The sequence below is a fragment of the Megalobrama amblycephala genome, linkage group LG1 (assembly GCF_018812025.1).
Source record: "Megalobrama amblycephala isolate DHTTF-2021 linkage group LG1, ASM1881202v1, whole genome shotgun sequence".
Lineage (NCBI taxonomy): Eukaryota > Metazoa > Chordata > Actinopteri > Cypriniformes > Xenocyprididae > Megalobrama > Megalobrama amblycephala.
Genome location: NC_063044.1, coordinates 27,383,042 through 27,393,836, shown reverse-complemented (window position 1 = coordinate 27,393,836; position 10,795 = coordinate 27,383,042). Strand labels below are relative to the sequence as shown.

Sequence of the window (10,795 nt, the reverse complement as noted above, 5' to 3'; positions counted from 1 at the left end):
TCGCTATTATGTGACTGTTTTGTGTTTTCAGTATTCCTCAAACTGTCCCTTCAGAGTTTAGATGATTTAACATTAATTGTTTTATATAGCTTATATTTACCTGACATTATTCTCCAGGTTAAAAATAGTTTGCAAATGATTGTATTGAACAAATATCCCAGACATTTCGTGTTCATTTCTAGTCACTGTTGGAAATATATTATTTGTGTTGTTTTGGGAATTGAAAAAGTTTTTAACGCCATAATTTAGCAACTTAAAATGGTGGTCTGCATGGACAAATGTGACGTTCAAAATCAGACATTGAACATGTTTATGACTAATATTAACAGATGTTTCTATTTTAAAGCAAGTCATTTTCTTATGTTTTAAGTATTTTGATGGTTAAGTATGTGTCAATATCTGTCATCATTTACTCACAACAATGAGTTTCTTTCTTCTGCCATAATGTTTTTATTTCCATACTATGGAATTCAATGGATATCGTCAACTGTTTGGTTACCAGCATTCTTCAAAATATCTTTTTTTGTGTGTGTTCAACAGAAGAAAAAAAAATCATTTGGAACAACTTGAGGGTGAGTATATGATAACAGAATTTTCAATTTTGGGTGAGCTATCCCTTTAAGGACTAAATTGAAACCAAAATAAAGGGGGACAACTGAAAAGAAAAACTGGTGATAGAAAAAAAGTGACAGATTTACATGTTTCACTTTGTTTCACATTATTTTTCTCAGTTACCCTCTAATTCACCTGTTTGGGGCCACTTGGAAACAGATGCTGAAGACCTAAACAACCACATTTCCTTGTATGGTAAAGCCAGTGGGAAGATGTTCCAGTTACCTGCAGTAAGGACTGTCCATCTGTTTTCAGCATCCTCCTGGGATTGCTGACACATTTCTCAAGAGGATACCACCCGCAAATCTGGTCAGGTGCGAGTATTCACCCATAACAGCTGATGTTAAGAACATAAACATCCTCGCATGCATCCAGGACCTGATTAAGATTTGTACCTCCCTGCATGGGGAGTAACACCTACAGCTCTGAACAGTTACTAATATAGATCTGCATAAGACAAGAATGTGATATGATTATCATCGTATGGGTTAAGGGTTAAAATAAAATACTTTTTCTTCTTTTTTTTTAAATCATAACAGTCGCTCCACACTAGAGCCAAAGTTTGTGCACAGTTTATTGGCCAGCAAGGACAATTAAAAAATAGAACAGAGGGAAAAAAGAAAAAAAATAGAATAAGGAATATAAACACAAATCGTCTTTTTATCAAAATCATACTCGCTCCTTATAATCTCACCATAATAGACTGATTGCTCATGACATGCATCATAAATAATTTTGATTATTAGCTATTAAAACGTGTTTTGTTTTTTTTTGAAAGAAGGCTCTAATGCATTTATTTGATCACAAATCAGTATTGTGAAAATACAGTACAATATTCTGGAATATTGCAATTTAAAATAAATGTTTTCTATTTGATGAAAAGAAAGTTCAAAAGAACAGCATTTACTTGAAATAGATTTTTTTACAGAATTGTTACTGTTGACTTTTGACTAATTTAATACATCCTTGCTAAATAAAATAATACATTTCTTTAAGAAATGACTCCAGAGTTTTGAAGTGTACTGTTTTGTACAAATGGATGTATAACTTCAAAATTATTGGTAGTCAATAAACATGTTTACATCTAACAAAGCGGACTAAAGCTTTTTCTTTCTTTTTTGACCCTTAGACCCTTTATTTATTCCAAAAATTATTATGTTTAGATCCTATTCTTAATTACATTTCATCTCCTTATTTAAATGTAGTTCCAAATGTTGCATTTAGGACCAAAAGTTCCTAAACACATTTATTGCATTATTTTGAGCTTGCTTTATTATTTTCATACACCAGGGGGCAGGCCAGTCTTTTATTCTTCTTCTTCTTTTTTTACCTGTAACTTTCTCAGAGGATAGATAAATATAAACGTTTTCCAACATTATTTTCCATTTCCCAATTTCCATCTCTGTTATGAGTGAGTGCCGTTGACATAGTAACTTTACTAACACACTGACGGTTGTGAAAGGAAGTCCTTGATGCTGTCCTTTCATAGCAATGCGGCTGTATGCGACTCGAACTTGGCCATGGTTATTTATGCCAAAAATAATAATTACAAGGGACCTTGCTATGTATTAATTTTACATGATTTAGAGGTCAGATCTATTTTAGTTCATTTTGTTCAGATCATGAATTCCAGTCAGGCACACTCAGTTCTTTGTGACTGGAAGAACGTCAGTGGATTTTTGAACAGTATTGCATTTACTCTAGTGAAAATGCTGTGTATAATGTAATCACCCTCAACCCTACAGTATGTATGCTGTGTGGAGCAGCATTTACAAACATTATTACATTTGCTAATTTAATCTGAGTCCATTGTGGATAGTTTCTTCTCTCACAGCTTCTGCTGTGCTTTTATGCTGTGTTCACATGTTGTGAAGAAGCACATCCTCATATTCCCTCTAGCCATGCAAAACATAAATAAATAAATGAATCATCAGAAAATCAATAGAACGGTATGCTTTTCACAGCTAGTTTAAAAAGCTTTAGCCGGTCTTTCACGACCTAACTGGTGTTCAGCAGGTTGGTCAGCTGTTCTCCTAACCTAACTTGTTCTCCAGACTCAAAAAAAGGAAAGATTCAGGAAAGATTCATTCTAAATGAATAGAAAATAAGTCCATCCACTTGTTCATTGATTTTTTTGAAGCTGTGAGAAATCGTGTGTGTGTGTGTGTGTGTGTGTGTGTGTGTGTGTGTGGAAATAACACTGATTAATTACAAAACTCAATTCAGAAAGCTTATGTGTTATTTGGACTACTTTATTGGTTCTTTTTTGTCATTCTGGAGCATTACATCCTAGATCCATATTTACCTTATGAAAAACTCGCCTCTGCTCATTAATGCAAATATCTAATCAGCCAATCACAATACAGCAATGCATTTAGGCATGTAGACATGTTCAATCAGCTGAAGTTCAAACTGAGCATCAGAACGGGGAAGAAAGGTGATTTAAAGGGTACCCAAAAATGAAAATTCTGTCACTAATTACTCACCCTCATGTCGTTCCAGTGAATTTGATTTCACCAAGTACGACATGTTCCTGGATCAGCATCTTTGTTGATCCTGGAACAACATTCCAATCAACCAATCATATTTGAGGGACAAGTTTACCATTTATGTCAAGTTTAGGCTTGCAACCAGGGTTAGGTGCTTCTACATCAATGTTATTCACAATCTTTCCCCTCAGATTTTAGGAATAAATTATGGGTAGTAGAAGAGCATCTCTGAATGCACAACACATGGAATCTTAAAGTAGATGGACTCCTGTCAGCTAAGAACAGGAAACTGAGGACACAGTTTGCAAAGGTTCACCAAAATTGGACAATAGAAGATTGGAAAAATGTTGCCTGGTTTTATGACTTCTGATTTCTGCTGCAACGTTTAGATCTGGTAGCATCAGAATTTGGCATAAAAAACATGAAAGCATGGATCCATCCTGCCTTCGGTCCATCCTATCAATGGTTCAGGCTGGTGGTGTAATGGTGTGGGGGATGTTTTCTTGGCACACTTTAGTACCAACTGAGCATTTAAACACGTGAGTATTGTTGCTGACCATATCCATCCTTTTATGGCCACAGTGTACTCATCTTCTGAAGGCTTCTTCCAGCAGGAAACATGCTCAGATCATCTCAAACTGGTTTCTTGAACATGACAATGACTTCACTATACTCAAATGACCTCCACAGTCACCAGATCGCAATCCAATAGAGCACCTTTGGGATGTGTGGAATGGGAGATTCACGTCATGGATGCTATCATGACAATATGGACCAAAGTCTCTGCGGAATGTTTCCAACACCTTGTTGAATCTATACCATGAAGAATTAAAGGGTCAGTTCACCCAAAAATGAAAATTCTGTCATTTATTACTCACCCTCATGCCGTTCCACACCCATAAGACCTTCGTTCATCTTCAGAACACAAATTAAGATATTTTTGTTGAAATCCAATGGCCGTGAGACCTGCATAGCCAGCAATGACATTTCCTCTCTCAAGATCCATTAATGTACTAAAAACATATTTAAATCAGTTCATGTGAGAACAGTGGTTCAATATTAATTATTATAAAGTGACAGGAATATTTTTTGTGCACCAAAAAACAAAACAAAATAACAACTTATATAGTGATGGCCGATTTCAAAACACTGCTTCAGGAAACTTCGGAGCACAAATGAATCTTTTGTGTCGAATCAGCGGTTCGGAGCGCCAAAGTCACGTGATTTCAGCAGTTTTGTGGTTTGACACGCAATCCGAATCATGATTCGACACAAAAGATTTGTAACACTCCGAAGCTTCCTGTTTTGAAATCGGCCATCTCTAAATAAGTCATTATTTTGTTTTTTTGGTGCACCAAAAATATCCTCGTCGCTTTATAATATTGATATTGAACCACTGTACTCACGTGACCTGATTTAAATATGTTTTTAGTACATTAATGGATCTTGAGAGAGGAAATGTCATTGCTCCCCATGCAGGTCTCACTGAGCCATTGGATTTCAACTAAAATATCTTAATTTGTGTTCTGAAGATGAATGAAGGTCTTAAGGCAGGGACACACCAAGCCGACGGTCGGCTGAAGTTTGTCCTCGTCGGCTTTTCTTCGGCTGATTCTAAATGTTGAATCGGAGCTTGTTGGTCCGTCGGCCATCTGATCATTATGATTGGCTGTTCAGCTACTGCCACCTGCTGGTTCGGAAAGGCATTTCATCTCACGCAGGCGCGGAACTGACGTGCTACTTGGCCGTTGGCTGTCGAGCGTCAGATTGGTGTGTCAGGCCAACTTTGGACACAGACGCTGCCGACGTGAGCCAACCCCACAGTCTGCTTTCGTCGCCACTAGTGCGTCGGCTTGGTGTGTTCCGGCCTTTACGGGTGTGGAATGACATGAGGGTGAGTAATTAATGACATTATTTTCATTTTTGGGTGAACTAACCCATTAAGGCTAGCCTGACGTGGTCATACTCAATTCTAGTTCGAATATGAGTCTGATACTGCTCCATTGGGCTTTGATTATGGGGGCGTATTTCAACCGATCCAGGAAAGACCTCAATTGGATAGACCTACAACCAATCAGAGCTACAGAGTAAGTGACGTATGATGAGCGACGCATAGTTGTCAACAGAACTCTTCTTAGCGACCATCGGGGCCAGCTGATAAATCAAACTTTTGCCGAATCCCGTAGGAAGGACGGCAAAGACATCTTTCCCATCGACAAATGCCTTGATCGCGGTCCTCTGTTCCTCTTTTAAAATTAATGCGCTGTCGATATCTTATAACGGACGCGATGGCGGAATCTACACATCTCAGTTCTTCAACAGCCATCAATGTTGTAAACTAATTGACCTTTCGCAAAGATTCGCCCCCCTTGGTTACTGTTGCTTTGTCCGACAAGCCGTGGCGTTGTCACGCCACACAGAGTGGAAAATACATCGCGGAGCAAAGAGGAAACTGACAACACATCGACAGACGAGACAGAGCAGGTTACTTATGATATTAAACAAAGTCCCAGCTTTCCAGTTTTGTGGCTCTTTAATGTGTTGTGACCATGATCGTGACAGATTGCTGTAGCGCCTCAGATCAAGAGGCTCGTTAACCGATCATCTCTTCCTACTAGTCCATTTATAGCATCAAATAAACATGAGAATGAATGTTGTTTCAAACGCGGAAAGACGTCAATATGCACAATTTTTCAAGTTTAACTCCACCGATGTTAATCTTCTAACTCCTGACTGCTTTGTCGGACAAAATAGAGGATGCGGTGTTCTGATTGGTTAGATCGCTTGTCAATCAAACTCCCCAAGCGCTCTTTGATGACGTGGCTGATTACGTTTCTGGTGATAATCTGTCAATAATCGCCCTGACAATGTGATTGGTCCGAACAGTTTCTGTTCGGGCATAATTACTCCTCTACGGATCGAGTCCAGACCAAACTCCCCGACCTCAAAATGTTGTGGGCGGGGCTAAGTTCGGCTGGCATCCAGGCTACATTAAGGCAGTTCTGAAGGCAAAAGAGAGTCCAACCCAGCACTAGCAATCATACTACTTACTGTATGATATTATTATCATTTTAAAATACATTTACACAACTATTATGTCATATCCGAAACTTCTAATGTGTATTGATGACGTTGCAGGGGACTACAAATGAAGTATGTCAGGTGAAGTGCCCTGCAGAGTGTGCAGGGAGAAGTGAACACTGCTTAGGAACCTGTGAATCAGATCTCAGTTTACATCTGTTTGGATCCAGCTGTACAGTCACCTGACCAGCCTTGTCATCCACCCACACGGTCAGTCCAGCAAAGTATGTGCTTTGCTCACCATAATCCCTTAATCCAGCCACCGCTAGACCACGGCGAGAGAGAGACAGGATAATTGCATGAGACACAAGCCTAGGTGCGGGAGAGATGGAGAGAGATGAGACGAGGATTAAACGGCTCACCTTTATCTTTGTGAATCATTTGTTTACTAAAGTTAAATACACAATGAAAAGAAGTCAGAGAGTGCGTAAAACAGATCCACTGCTCTCCTTTCGTAAACCTGAGGCTATGTGTAATAATTCAACCATTTTATTTCCCAAATATATGAACCATTTTTAATATGCATGCTGCTGGGGGTGAGAAATATTGATTTATTGTTTTTCACAACAGACAAACACACAATGAATTATGAATGAATTGTTTTCTATATAGTGTATACTGCAGATTTACCGAGGACTTCTTTGTGTAACCTCGTGGCATTGACCTCAGTGTTTTATTCACTTGCTGTACATTAAAGCAATGTTTATACAATGCATCCTAACCTGTGAAAGTTTAAAAGTTTTCTAAGCTGTGGACACAGGCAACGACGCGCTCGTGAGAAAACAGCTTTGTGTATGACAGGGCTGGAGATGAGGGATAAAGCGGGAGAGAGAGACAGAAAGAGATCAAAGCACACGAGAGCTTGTCTAGCGATGTATTACGGCCTTCATTCCCCGCTCGAAAATGTTGGGTTGCCATGGAAACGCCTGTTGAACGAGGCTGCTATGAATCTTTCAGTAACTCCTCGCTTTAGTCCTGCAGAGAAAAAAGTTGGCATTACTTATTCTGAAAATACATTTGACTCTGCGCCGCATCCAAAATTTAATAATAATATTATTGTCTCACTCGACTGCTCATGTCATAAACAGCATTGAAATTATAGATATGAGAAACACAAGATTGATATTTGAAGTGAGAAAAGTAGACATGAGAGGCACTTAACATCAGGTTATGCTAAATGTAAGTGGATTGAAGGACTCTTGAGGTTACAGCGTGCGTACAATACAATTACGAATTTATTACGCCAATGTCTCAGCTATGACAGAAACGCTAGGTTAAAGCATAAAGATCTATAAATAACAACCAAAATATCATCCTGTTCAGAACTCAAAGTCTAAATAAATTATATTATGGACTCTACTGCTCCATTTCAATGTAAATTTGGGATTTTATACCCATTTTATTGTCTTTAAAGGATAGTCATCAATTGCTCATTTACTTACCACTGATGTCATTCCAAAGTCCAAACCTGTATTTCAGCATGAATATGTCCTATTGCACAAAGTACGGTTTGGTGTGGAAGAACTTGACTGGCCAGCACAGATCCCTGACTTCAACCCCATCCACATTTGGGATGAACTGGAATGGATATTGCGAACCAAGCCTTCTCGTCCAATATCAATGCCTGACCTCACAAATGCTCTACTGGATGAATGTGCAAAAATTTCCGCATTAACACTCCCAAAATCTTGTGGAAAGCCTTCCCAGAAGAGTGAAACCTGTTATAGCAACGTGGGACAAACTCCATATTAATGTCTATGTATTTAGAATGTAATTTCATTGCAGTCCCTGTTGGTCAGGTGTAGTAAAGATTGAAGTGAAATCAAATATACACAAATAGTTAATAAACAATGCCATTTTTTAATTGCAGAAATCCTGTTTCATTTATGTATGACTGACAAAAATGCATCATATTAAAGGGTTAGTTCCCCCAAAAATGAAAATTCAGTAATTAATTACTCACCCTCATGTCATTCCACACCTGTAAGATCTTTGTTCATCTTCGGAACACAAATTAAGATATTTTTGATAAAATCAGATGGCTCAGTGAGGCCTGAAGGTCAATGTTATGAAGCGATGAGAATACTTTTTGCGCGCCAAAAAAGACTTTATTCAACAATATCTAGTGATGGGTATTTTCAAAACATTGCTTCATGAAGCTTCAAAGATTTACATAGCTTTTGTTTCGAATCAGTGGTTCAGAGTGCATATCAAACTGCAAAAGTCACGACCCACAGTGGTGAACCATTGAAATTTCAAAACCCTTGTGACATAACGAATCCACATTTACTGAAATCACGTGACTTTGGCAGTTTGATACACGCGCTGAACCACTGATTCAAAACAAAAGATTCGTAAAGCTTCGAGGATTCATGAAGCAGTATTTTGAAATCGCCCATTACTAGATATTGTTGAATAAAGTCATTATTTATTTATTTATTTTTTGCACACAAAAAGTTTTCTTGTCGCTTCATAACATTAAGGTTGAACCACTGCAGCCACCGAACTGTTTTAAATACGTCTTTAGTAGCTTTCTGGGCATTGAAAGTGTTAATTATCTTGCTGTCAATGGAGGTCTCACTGAGCCATCAGATTTCATCAAAAATATCTTAATTTGTGTTCTGAAGATGAACGAAGGTCTTACGGGTGTGAAACGACATGAGGGTGAGTAATTAATGACAGAATTTTCATTTTTTGGGTGAAGCTAGCCCTTTAAAGTTTATTAGTTTATGTCAAAGCAATGTAATCCCAGTTGATGGAAATTTTATATACAATTCAACTACATAATCTTAAATTAGGCCTGTATAATTTTTATTTTAGAGTGAGGCTGAGTTATGTGCCTAATTTTAATATTTTGTCTTAAGGGTTAATTCAAATCACCACTGTGAACAATAACAGTGATGCTTTCCTCAGCAAGCGCCACAAACTATTTAAACCTAATGTTGCTAATGTAATTTTCAGACATTAATAATGTATTCGCTGTCTAGATTTCCCAGCAGAAGCTATCACTGCGTTAACTGTCAAATTAATTTTAATACATACACAATGTTTATAAATCGCCTGATGAAACTTGTGTGTGGGAAAGGATGAAAAACTGACTTTGGACTGATGCCCTGTGTAATTAAGAGATAGATGCTTTTTGCAATGTTTGTATACCCCTCTCCTGCAATTATAAGACTTAGTTTGATCATGTCTCATTCCTGGTTTGATCTCGTTTTTCTGTCAGTGCTGGAGTGCAGAGAAAACATTATGATTTCTCATCTCTCAAGGAAGGGTGAAAGCTCCAGCAGATTTGTGAGGCTGCGCAATCTATATTTCAGCGCTGCATGGATCGTGCCGAGCCTCATCCATTCTGGCTAAACAAACAGTGGAGTTGATTCATTAAGGCACGCTAAGGCAACGGCAGTTTTCATGGTACCTTTAGCATTAATGATTCATTCGAGTCGACTTTTTGAAGTGTCCCTTTAGAGCACCCCCGTGCCGGCTCATCAACCCTTCCCGACATGCTTTAATGACATAGGGGCTTATAGATGAAACACTCAGAACTGCAGAAGACCACAGTCAAGCGCCCTGAAATACCAACACTGATGTCATCATCATGAAATGTTTATCCTCATAGTACTACATCTGAATATAAAGATCACGATCTTTTAAAATACATGAGTATATTCTTAGCTTGACAGAGAAGCTATAGGGTTTGGTTTATTTTCACCTCCTCTGGTGCTCAACAAGTCCGTGATCGATCTCTGCAGAAATACTGACGCAATTCATATTTCTGAGGCAAAAACCTCAGCCCAGGCTGTTGATTTCCAACCCTGCTAACTTTACACCTGTGATCAAGGTGATGATCCATTCTTAAGGGGTGCTATTTCTCACCTCCAAGGATATCAACCTTCAACACCTTCAGCATTACTATAAGGCTACTATGTGAGAAGGCAATATATTTTTCAGAAACATTTTCTTAAATCAAGGTGTAACACTTAAATCCACAGAAGACGAAGATGATAATAATAGAAGGTTTATTAAATGACAAGAGAGCCAACACGCGAGACAGTGGGCCTAATTTATGAAACAAACGTACTACAGAAAACTGGGTATATGGTTGTTTTTATCAATATGGAGGTGAGCGGTGACTATGATCAAATTTCACGTCAGGTCTCAGCTCATGTACACAAGTTTTTGAGTTAATTTTCCGGCTAAGACAAAAACTGAGATCAAGCATCCTGCAAATAAAGCTATAAAACTCATCTGGAGAGAAGATCTACACCGCCTTGCCCAAACTCTCCTCACTTATCTATGCAACACACACACACACACACCCTCCTTCCTTTCCCCCTGACTCAAGTCACTAAGAGTTCTCCAAGAATGCATATTCTATGAATGATGTATCTTGTGTATCTATTGTTTTTTTTTTCCCTTTCATGTTTGGTATCATTTTAAATGTCTCAGTGCGATTGGTAAAATGGTCTCAATTTCACTGCAGTCACTGGTATTATGAGGAAGATTAAAAACTAAGGAGAAATCTGTCCTCCTTTTGGGTGGTGCCTCTTCAAGATATCTGAAAACCCACTCATCTTCCCCCAAAATGGGTGTTAGTGTAGTAAATATTTGCA

At 38.3% G+C, this 10,795-nt stretch overlaps 1 long non-coding RNA gene across 1 annotated transcript; it reads left to right on the top strand.

Annotated features, from left to right (window-relative positions):
* The first annotated feature begins 538 nt into the window (after positions 1 to 538).
* Positions 539 to 7,148, top strand: LOC125249659. Its single transcript, XR_007180597.1, has 3 exons — positions 539 to 572; positions 732 to 926; positions 6,240 to 7,148. It is a non-coding gene; the product is annotated as an uncharacterized LOC125249659 (long non-coding RNA).
* Positions 7,149 to 10,795: the final 3,647 nt, after the last annotated feature.